Genomic DNA, 10,521 nt, shown 5'->3' with positions numbered 1-10,521 from the left:
TGCTCACTGTCCCAACCGGCCCCCGCCGTGCCCTAACTGTGCTTAGCCATAGTTCACTGTCACAACTCCTTAGTTAACCCCCAGATGTGCCCTTCCTTCTGTGAACATTTCTCCAAGGGGCCAGAGGGGTGGTTGTCTCTTCTTTCCCTCATGGGAACTCCAGACAGGGACTTGCAGGCCTAGTCTCTGCCCTGCCTCTCACTTCTCTCACCCCTTCAGGTATGAGAGGCTGGTCTTTGCCACTGCAGAGTCTGGGCTATGATAACACAGATTTTATTGATTATCTTTTGCCTACCAGGTATATATTACATGGCTTTCTGGATTCTTCTTTGGGTCCACTAAGACCCCAGGTCCCAACCACAGATCTGGTTTACAGAAGCTCTGTCCCACAGGTTCTGGGACATGTGTGCAACACCGTTTCCAGGGGAAATTGGTGCAGCCCACACTCTCAGGGAAGTATACAGGGTAGGTAATCACGAGGTAGTGATTATTGCCACTAGTCCATTATCCCACCCACCTACCAAACCACAGGGCTATAGTCCCCATGACAGAGGATTGAGCAGGTGGTGACACTGGGCACGAAATAAGGTCAAATCCCTGGAGAGGAAAGGCTTCCTGGAGGAGGAAGCTACTTTTACTGAGACACAAAAATGCCAGGATCTGTATGAGCGAGGGAAGAGTAGGCAGAGAGAACAGAACATGCAAGGGCTCAGAGGCTAGAGCAATGCAGTAGGTGGAAAGCTGTAGTTAAGTCTGGATGGAGGGGACTGGGACAGCAAGAGCAGTGCAGAGGAAATCCCAGGGCTGTGGGGCTCGTAAGCTTTGCAGCTCTCCCGTGTGTACCCGCTGTGTGTTGCTGCTACAAGGCTGAGGGCACGGTGTGAATGGGGGCAGGCATGCCCCTGCTTCTGTGTAACTTGAACTCTGGAGAGAGGAGGGACTGAAAATGCTCACCAGCAGAAATCCTGAGGGGGCACGATCACAGGGGGCTACAGAGACGGCCCAGCGTCTGCAGTGGCAAGGGCCAGCCTCTCATACCTGAAGAGATCAGGCCTGCAAGCCTCGTGTGGTCTTCTCATGAGGGGAAGAAGAGGAGACAACCCCTCTGGCCCCTTGGAGAAAATGTTCACAGAAGAAAGGGAACATGTGACGGTTAACTAAAAAGTCGCATCAGTGAGCTATGGCCATGTAACAACTTGCCCCTAAGCATAGCTTAGAGCATCCACTTCCTACAAGCCTACTGTCCACTGAGCCAAGGTGCCGCAAGTAGCCTTGGCAGACCTAGGCTCTCTGCCTGTGTCTGGGTGCAATTAGTGAGTCAGCTGGGGCAGGATGGTTCTGGAAAGTCCTGTTCGGGATGGCTGTGCTCTGGCCTAACAGACAAGCCTGGGCTTGTGTTGATGGAATGTCTTTATTCTAAGAGGCAGCAAGGCCTAAGAGGCTCAGAACTAGGACGTAAATTACATTGTGTTCTAGCTCATGCTGGAACAGTGGCCAAAGCAAGTACCAAGGTCAGCTCAGATTCAAAGGTTGAAACTAGCCTGTATCCACAGAAGGAAAGAGTCATAGTAACATATTCCAAAGGGCCTGACTGGGTCAGCGGTGTAAGAGGCCAGTCACTGTTAGGATTAACAAGAGTAGTTGGAGACTTAAACCAGGGTAATCGTGTTGAGAGCAAATGAGGTGAAGCTGGGACAATCCTGTCATTCAACGAGGCATGAGCATAAGGGATAGGTTTCCAGGAGACACTTGAGTCACCCTGAGCCCGAGAGTGGTTTATTGGGCCATAGACTAGCTGAGGGAGAGCAGAGAGAAGACAACTAAGTCTTTAGGGATCAGTTGGATGAGAGTCAGCCCCTATCATGTGTCCCCCATGGCCAGTAATGAACCAGACAGGGAAACTCTGGGGAGGGCAGGCAGAAGTACCGACCATTCCTGTTCACAGGGCCTCCTGTTGCAGAGTGCTGGAAGATGGGGGTCCAAAATCAAGGTACTGATGTGGGCTGTACTCCTCCGAACTCTGAGGGAGCTCGTCCTGGTCTCACTGCCTAAGCCACAGGTATCCCTGGCTGCCGACCACAAGTCCCACCTCCATTGTCACATGGATTATCTCTCTGTTCCTGTTTGATGGGTCATATCCAATAAGAGCTCACCTTATTCCCATCTCAGCCTTCCAATCTTACGAAGGACCTTTTTTCAAATAAGGCAGTGTTTCGGGATTTCAGCAGATCTATTGATGAGACAATCCAATCCAGATAGAAAGATGAAGGAACAAATCCTCAAGGTCCCCCTGAGTTGTGACGGAGCTCCCATTAGATCCTACAACCCACCACCCTCTCTGACTTGACCCTCTCAGGCACACTGTGTCCCCACCAGGCTGGTGGCTGCATGTGGTAGAACCACCCATTGTTTCTCACTAGAAACCTTGAGCCAGAGTCTCTCGGGGATTCTCCTCTAGAATCCGTGTGAACTGGTTTTCACTAGTGACTCTTGCTGGGCTGAGTCACATCCCCAGGGCACTCAGGATGCCTCTGGACCCTATTTAGGGCAGTGGGAGCCATCTTCCAGACACAGCTAAGCCTGTTGCTTCCTTGAGGCTCGGCTAAGGCTGGAAGGAAACGGGCTGTGCTCCATCTGCAACTGAGGGGGGCTCTATGGATGCTCTGTGAAGACAGGGGTTTTCCAGGAAGGAGCCCACAGCACACATTCAGTTTCCCAATAACCTGGCCTAATAGCTCACAGTGAGTCCAAGCCCAAAGAACAGACAGCACAGGAAAAAAAAATGTGCCCTAGCAAGCCCCAAGCTGGGCTTAGACAACATCACCCACAGTGTATGTACCATGTCTTTGGAGGACCTCCTAAACTTTGGAATTTCCTGCAAATGGTACAGCCACACCACTTGCCCCAGAAAAAGACACACATCAGAAACAGAGTGGCTCTGTCATAGCACACCAAAGCCAAGCATCTTCCCAGTGGACCAGACAGGCCACTTTAATATCCATATGGAAAATGCATATGGCCATATCATAAGCAAAATTCAATTCCACATGGATGCAGGTGGCAGCAATGCTTTGAGAACAAACGACCTTGGAGAAGGAAAACACACACACACACACAGAGACATGCCCGTGCGTGTGCACACACACACACACACACACACAAGCACTGCCTGTATTAAAAAAAACAACCCAACTTCCTCAAGGGGGATGCGTGTTTGAGGTGAGCACTGCAAACTCATCAAACTGAAAACAGTCAAAAGTCTAGCTACCATGCATGCATTTCACAAGATAGGATAGTTAAGTGGCTGATAGCACTAAAAAATTCTCAGTCCTTGGGATGTACAAACAATTGGGCATGAACATACAATATATACAAAGGACGTGCCACTGCATGTCAGACAGGACAACCATGCGTGACACTGACAATTGCCAGTGGGCTTTATGGAGCAGCCAGAATTCTCATGCACAGCCCTGGATACCGTGTTAGCCAACTACCAGAAAATGTGGCGCATGCTAAGGCCAACTTCAATGACCCCAGGATCCAGCATTTTCAATTGGTGCATGTCGGAATACATACTCACGTGCAGTCAAAGGCTGGAATCAGGCCTGGGACCCATCAACACAAGAAAAGACCTGAGGTCTGTTCACACAACAGACTGCCATCGAGAAACCAGAACCCATCGAGAAATTGACCACCTCAAGAAGTACAAAGAGCATCCTGCCAAGGCAACAAAATTCAAGCAAAACCGCACCTTGATTCTCACTTAACACAGTCTCCTGCCCAGTAACTTAGTATTAGAAGCCAGAGCAGGGTCACCCTGTGAAATGCAAAATGGGGGAAGACAAGAAGACTTCCCAAGGGAAGCTGTTCCCTTGGGAGTTTGGGCCTTTTGTGTAGGTGTGTCAAGCTCTAAAGAACTCTTGGTCAGGAGAAATGGCTCAGTGGGTAAAGTGTGCTTGCCTGGCACACATGAGGAACTGAGTTCAAATCCCCAGTCCCTGTGTGAAAGCTGGACACAGTCACACATTTGTAATCTTAGGACCACTCCTGACTGGTGACAGAGGAATTCCTGGAAACCCTTGGGCCAATTAACAGCAAAAGAGACCCTGTCCAAGCAACATGGAAGATGAAAAGTCAGGGTTCTCCTCTGACCTCCACACTCATACTGTGGCAAACCCCACCACTGACAACACACACACACACACACACACACACACACACACACACACACACACATTCACACACCACAGTTAAGCCGTGTGTGGAGGTGTACATCTGTCACCTCAGCATCAGGGTGACTAAGATGAGTTTAAGGCCAACCTGAGTTACACAGGTAGACCAGATCTCAAGTAGAAGCTAAGAAAAATACAAATAAAACAGTTATACTCAGACTTTTGGTAATAATGTTCTGGTTTTCTGTTTGAAAAACAAAAGCCTCAACCTTAAAGGTGGTCTTCCTTCCTACCTGTCTTCCCTCCTCTTCTTCCCTCCCAAGCATTTTCCCTCTAGAGGCCACCAGGTGGCGCTCGATCCCAGCAGAAGATGCTCTGCTCGAGGCACCCACAGATGTCCACTCAGCTGCTGACCTAGCTGCAGGCCCATCCAAAGGTGGCGGGACATTCCAGACTGTGCTCTGGGTGTCACACGCATGCAGCTGTTCACAACCCAGCTGAGGGCCTCTGGGCATGTCACTTCCCCAAGGCTGTGATTCCCCCACCCCCCAAAATAGGATCAAAAAACGTATTTCAGACCAAGGTGGTATCCATGTATACCAACTAGACAGGACTTAAGGCAAATTAAAAAGGACACTAAAGCTGCTAACACCAAAGGAGGGGCCCTCAGTGCCTTGTGGCAGCAGGGCACACATTCTGAGGTAAACCCCACCCTCTGAGACATGACCCTGACCTGTGTGCAAATCCTGTGTGCAAGTTGGCAGTTTTTAAATGTCTGCCATGAACATGCCAGGCAGGGTTCGTATACTGCAGCACACAGCAATGGACACAGCAGAACAGAACCAAACTCCACCACCCTGCAGCTGATGTGTTAGCCGCCTTGAGCACTCCTCCACTCGTGACAAGGAAAGGACACCTTCCCTAGGTTAATAAGGCTTACATTGACTTTATGCCCAGTCTTCCTGGACAGCGGGGAACCCAGAATATGACCCAGATGTACTCCTCACGCCCCTGAGGCTAGAGCTCGACAGGGGCACCATCTGGCAGCAGTCTTAAGGGACTCCCAAATTCTGCCAGTCACCACCTAGAGCTGCCTCTAGGATTAGTCCAGGATTTACCATGGCTGTGACATTGCTCCTGAGGGCCACACAGCTCAACAAAGACAGCACCTCCCTGTCACCCTGCTGCCAGTGTGTCTCCATGGTTCTGCCTGCCTCTCAGCCAGGGTGTGCCTAAAGGAGCCTGGCTTCCAGAGTCTGGGCCTTTTGTGTGCACACGTCTTCTGCTCCCTGCCTGGGACAGCAGCATTCTGAAGCTGCAGTTGTGCCAGCATGAAGCTGCTGTCCTGGGGGAGGTGGGAGAGAGCTTCAGAGAACCTAGCACCGTGAATTCTCAGCTTTTTAAATTGTGAACAAAACATAAATTAAAATGGCAACAGAAATCCCTCCTATCAGTCTCACTTCTCGACGGTTAATTTATCCAGCATACTGATGTTGCTGAATCGTGGGTGTTCCAGGCAACAGCGGCTTTGATGGGTGTTGTGACTGCAAATGATCTGAAGATGTTAGCGATGGCCATACCTGTCTTTGGCAAAAGTGGGAAGTCTGGGGCTTGTGAGATGGCTCAGTGGGTAAGAGTCCTTGCTGGGCAAGTATGAGAATGTGAATTTAAATCCCCAGCACCCACATTAAAAAGCCAGGCATGGCGTGCCTGTAGCCCCAGTGACCAGTGACAAGGGATGAAGACATGCGAATCCTGTGAGCTTGCTGTCTGCTAGGCCTACCTGGAGTGGGAAGCAAGAATCCTCGTCTTCCTCTGGCTTCTAAATTTCTGAATGAGCATACACATGCATGTGTATACACACACACACACACACATATGCTCAGGGTATCTGTGTGTGCATGCATGTGTGTGTGTATGAATATATTGTGAATTTGTGTATGTGTGTATGTGTGTGTATGTGTGTAAATGCATGTATATGTGAGTTTGTGTGTATATTTGTGTATGTGTACATTTGTGTGTATATGTGTTTGCATATGTATATATCTATATATGTGTGTGAATGTGTATGTGTTCATGCATATATGTGTATTATATGTGTGTATTGTATATATGTGTTTATGTGTGTATGTTCATGTATGTATATGTATTTGTATGTGTATATCATGTATTTGTGTGTGTATGTGTATATAAGTATATGTGTGTATAAGTGTGTGTGTGTATATGTGTATGTGTGTGTTTGTCTATATCTGTGTGTACATTTTGTGTGATATTGAGTAGTTTCCAGAATTAGCATCTCGGCTCAAGGTACAAATCCCAGGGAGAGTTCATGAGTGTCCTCTGCAGGGACAGCCTCTACCTATTGGCTCACGAAAGGCCTATTGATTTGAGGGCCATTCCTAATCAAAGTCTCATGCTGGGAGCCAGGAACCTCCCAAAGAGCACCAAGGAGCTCCTTAGTCATATCTAAGGCTACGTGTCACAGCCCTCAACAGTGAGAAACCCTCTGCCTCCACAGTGTGTCTGAGCATAGGAGCAGGACGCAGAAGCAACTAGAAAGTTACTCCAGCTCTGTCACGGTGTGTGTGTGTGTGTGTGTGTGTGTGTGTGTGTGTGTGTGTGTGTTCATCAACTATCGCAGACTGGTCACTGCCCTAAGGGCTGTCTGTAGGGGAGGATCTTTGTCCAACATGTCCAGGTCTCAAGGCTGGCTAGAGAACACTCATACACACACACCAACACACACATATACACACAAACACATAATACATACATACATACATACATACATAACATATACACATGTACATACACATAGACACTCTATAAGGTCCCCTTCACTGGGCTGCACAGACATTAAAATTAATGTCTTCTTGAGGCCAAGGAGCAGGTTAAGAAGTTGAGACACCGCCCCCAAAGCTTACTGATCACCACTGCTACATCTGTGGTGTCCTGTTTGTCACACAACTCAGGCCCAGGCAACAGAAAAGGAAATAACACAACAATAGCATGCAGACCCGAGTCTCAGCCACCTATCAGGAGCCACCAATGCGGACTGGCTGTTAGAGTTTGGCATTATGAGAGGAAGGGACAGGGACATGAGGAGATGGGCTACAGAAGTGGTGACCACACCCTCGAACTCCTGAGCTAGAGGAAGCTCAAGTCAGGAATGCTATTAATTCACTAGCAGAGAAAACCCAGAGGTTAGCAGCTTCCCTGAGGCGCCCTGGGGCCCCTGACGGTGGTGGCATCTGGTTTAGATTTAGGTAGAGAGATAGGTTGCACTGTAGAGGGATGCAGCTGGTGCTGGCCTCTCCTGAGACATTTAATGAGGCTGGATAGTAGAGAGTATTAACAGACTTTGAAAAGCCCAGGCCCTTCTGAACCTGATCAGTGATGCTCTCTGGGCCCTCCTTAGCTTCCTGATGCTAGAACCCAAGGTCTCTGGACTTTGAGCCCCCATCTCCCCAGCTCACAAACCCCCAAGAGAATGTCTCCACAGCTAAGAGTGGAAGACAAGGCAGTGAATCTGTTTCTTTGACATTAGGCCTTTTCTGGGACTAGTGACGGGTATCTGGCATCCAGGCACAGAATTCCCAGGGCTTGGGCTGCTGGGCCTTCAGTTCTCAGAGCAGGCCAAACTGCCTTGCCTAAGGCATCTGTCTACCTCCACTCCCACCCCAGCCTACCCACCGCCCCCCCACCCCCCGGGATGCATTAGGTAGGCTTCATTGGTCAGAGCAGAGCAGGCCGTCTTGCAGAGAGACTCTGGGGGTTCCATCCCAGTGGGGAAGCCATGGGGAATGGTTGGAGAAACGACAAGGGGCCCACAGGGCCTCCCTCCTCTTTCCTCACAATGAAAAGAAGGAAGGCCTGAGAAGGGAGGGAGAAGTGGTGGAGAAGGCCGAGAGATAAAACTAAGATGCAGCAGGATGCTCTTGGACCACAAACTCCCATGTGTCCCACGGGCATGGAGGGGGACTAGAGACCATTCTCTAAAGCCGTGGCTCTCAACCTTCCTAAAAAGGGTGACCTTTTAATACATTTCCTCACGTTATGGTGACCCCGACCAGAAAATTATTTTCAAACTGTTATTTTGCTCGCTATGAAACATCATGTAAATATATTTGTTTTTCAATGGTCTTTGACAATCCCTGTGAAGAGTCATTCAACAGCCCCCACAGAGGCATCATGACCCACAGGCTGAGAACTGCTGGACCTTCAGAACTCAGGCTGCTTCTCTGGACTCAAGTAAAAGAGGAGAGGCCATACTGGCCACCAACCTGTAGGTTCACAATAAACCAACTCACATATCAGAAGTAGACTTCTCTAAAGCCATGGCACTTAGGAAAGACAGCTCTATCCCAGATCCTTAGAAACTTCTAGAACAGGACACCTCTGCTCAGCCAGCTCACAGCCTTAACAGAGAGAAGGGATGTGACATAGCTCTGCTGGGGCCCACCTCACAATATGTCTTCATTCCCTTGACACTCTCTGCACCTACGGTGTCTCTGAGAAGGTAGTGATTTCAGCCTCATTTTGTCGATAGAGAAACTGAGGCTCAGAGAAGGGGAAAGAGTCGCCCAAGTGTGCAGAATTAGGAAGGTGAAGAACCAGGGCAGTTTTCACAGGAGCCCTGGGTTCTCTCTTTAAACTGCCATTTTCTCCAGCTGCAGCCACCAACTGTGCCTTTCCTAGGTGACAGGTGCTCAGCCCCTAGAGACTCTGAGAGGCAACTTCATATATTAGTGTACCCCAGGGAGCTTTGGGGGAGGGGGCAGGGTTAGCTGGGAACAGGTCCTAAAAAAGTTCTCTTAAATGTGTGATTTTATGTGTGAAGGAGTCAATGAAAGGAAGAGGGGCGGGCTGTCTGGCAGGTGCCTTTCAATCCATGTCCAGGAATAGCAGCAATGCGCACTGAGATCGATTAATAATGTCTGCGGTGGTCACTGCGTTTGGAAGTGGATCGGGACTCCAGATAATCCTTCGCTCTCTTAGCTTTATGCCTTCTCTTTGGAAAGGCCCCTTGCTTTGGAAAGAACTAGGCATGGCTCTGCTTTTCGGTCTCTCGGGAGACAGAGAGGATGAACACTCCAGTAGAGCCGTGAGCCAAGGCAGCTCACTAACCTCATCAGCGGAAGAATCAAGGAAGTGAAGTAAAATGATCGAGGGAGACGCTGCTCTGCACGGGGAGATGCTAGCCACATCTCGAAGAGCCCCAGCGGGGCTCTCGGTACATACTGAAAAGATGGCAATGCTTAGCATGTGCTTAGTGGGAAAGAATGACTGGGTTTGTCCACATTCACATGTCTGCTTAGACTTGCCTCTCTGCCTGCTTTCTGAGTGCCAGCCCTGCTTCAGGCTGCCAAGGAGAAATGACCTCCTCCGGCCAGAACTACCCTGCTTCACCAAAATGGCCCCTGGCTTCCTCGGGTGTTGCTACATGCAGGTGGCCTGCTCAAAGTCCACTGGGTCTGAGCAGGCTGCCTGAAGGATCAAGGGTGATCACCCTGCTCTCACCTCCCCTGCCCTTGTCACTGCTCCAGTCTGCCCTTCCTGTGACTCTCAGCTGTCCTTAGACTAAGGACTATGTCTTGCACATTCACCACCAAATACCCAGCACCCACAGGGAATGGGTTGGTTTCCAGTTTCTTGTTGAATGATAGAAGACTGAAAGTTTTAAGATGGCATTGGTAGATCAGATGGACAGTCAAAGACAGTTAAACGCTCTCAGGTCAGCATCAAAACTCAGAGTCGGAGAAGCTCAGAGATTCAGGATGGGCTGACCGACCTCATGCAAGTGGAGAAGGGAGTCTCAGAGAATGGAGCCCGATGTGGAAGAGAAGAAATAAATTGGGACCAGCCTAACAACAGTAGAAGTCTTGGGGAGCAGGAGTCCCTTGGAGGTGACTGGAAAGAAAAGCTGAATGGAGCCTGCTCATGGTAGACTTTGGTTCTTTGTGTGGTTTCAAGTTGAGCATATGGGTGCCAGGAAGCTACCATGAACTTTCTAGAGACAGGGATTGTGGGGGTGGGGGGAGGATTGGCAGAAGACACACCCATGGTCCCAAGAAGCCAGATTTTGAAGAAAGGGAAAGACACCCCAGGGCACCAGTGATGGATGACTCTATAGACCTTGATTTTCAGAATGTGTCTCATCAAAGAAGCCAGTCACCTTGTTAGTTCTCACAACAGCACATCTCCCCCAGATCAAGACTCCTGTGCAAACACAATGGCCACAAAGTGGGTTTTGTGTCTTGGTTTTTCTGGGCCTCCCTCCCCTCCCCGCCCCCCGCCCATATCTAGTCTCCATTATTGGCCAGACAAAGCCCATCCCAAGATCCCACGT

The sequence above is a fragment of the Mus caroli genome, unplaced genomic scaffold (assembly GCF_978045245.1).
Source record: "Mus caroli unplaced genomic scaffold, Mus_caroli_1 scaffold_10, whole genome shotgun sequence".
Classification (NCBI taxonomy): Eukaryota; Metazoa; Chordata; class Mammalia; order Rodentia; family Muridae; genus Mus; species Mus caroli.
This window is presented reverse-complemented; position numbering follows the sequence as displayed.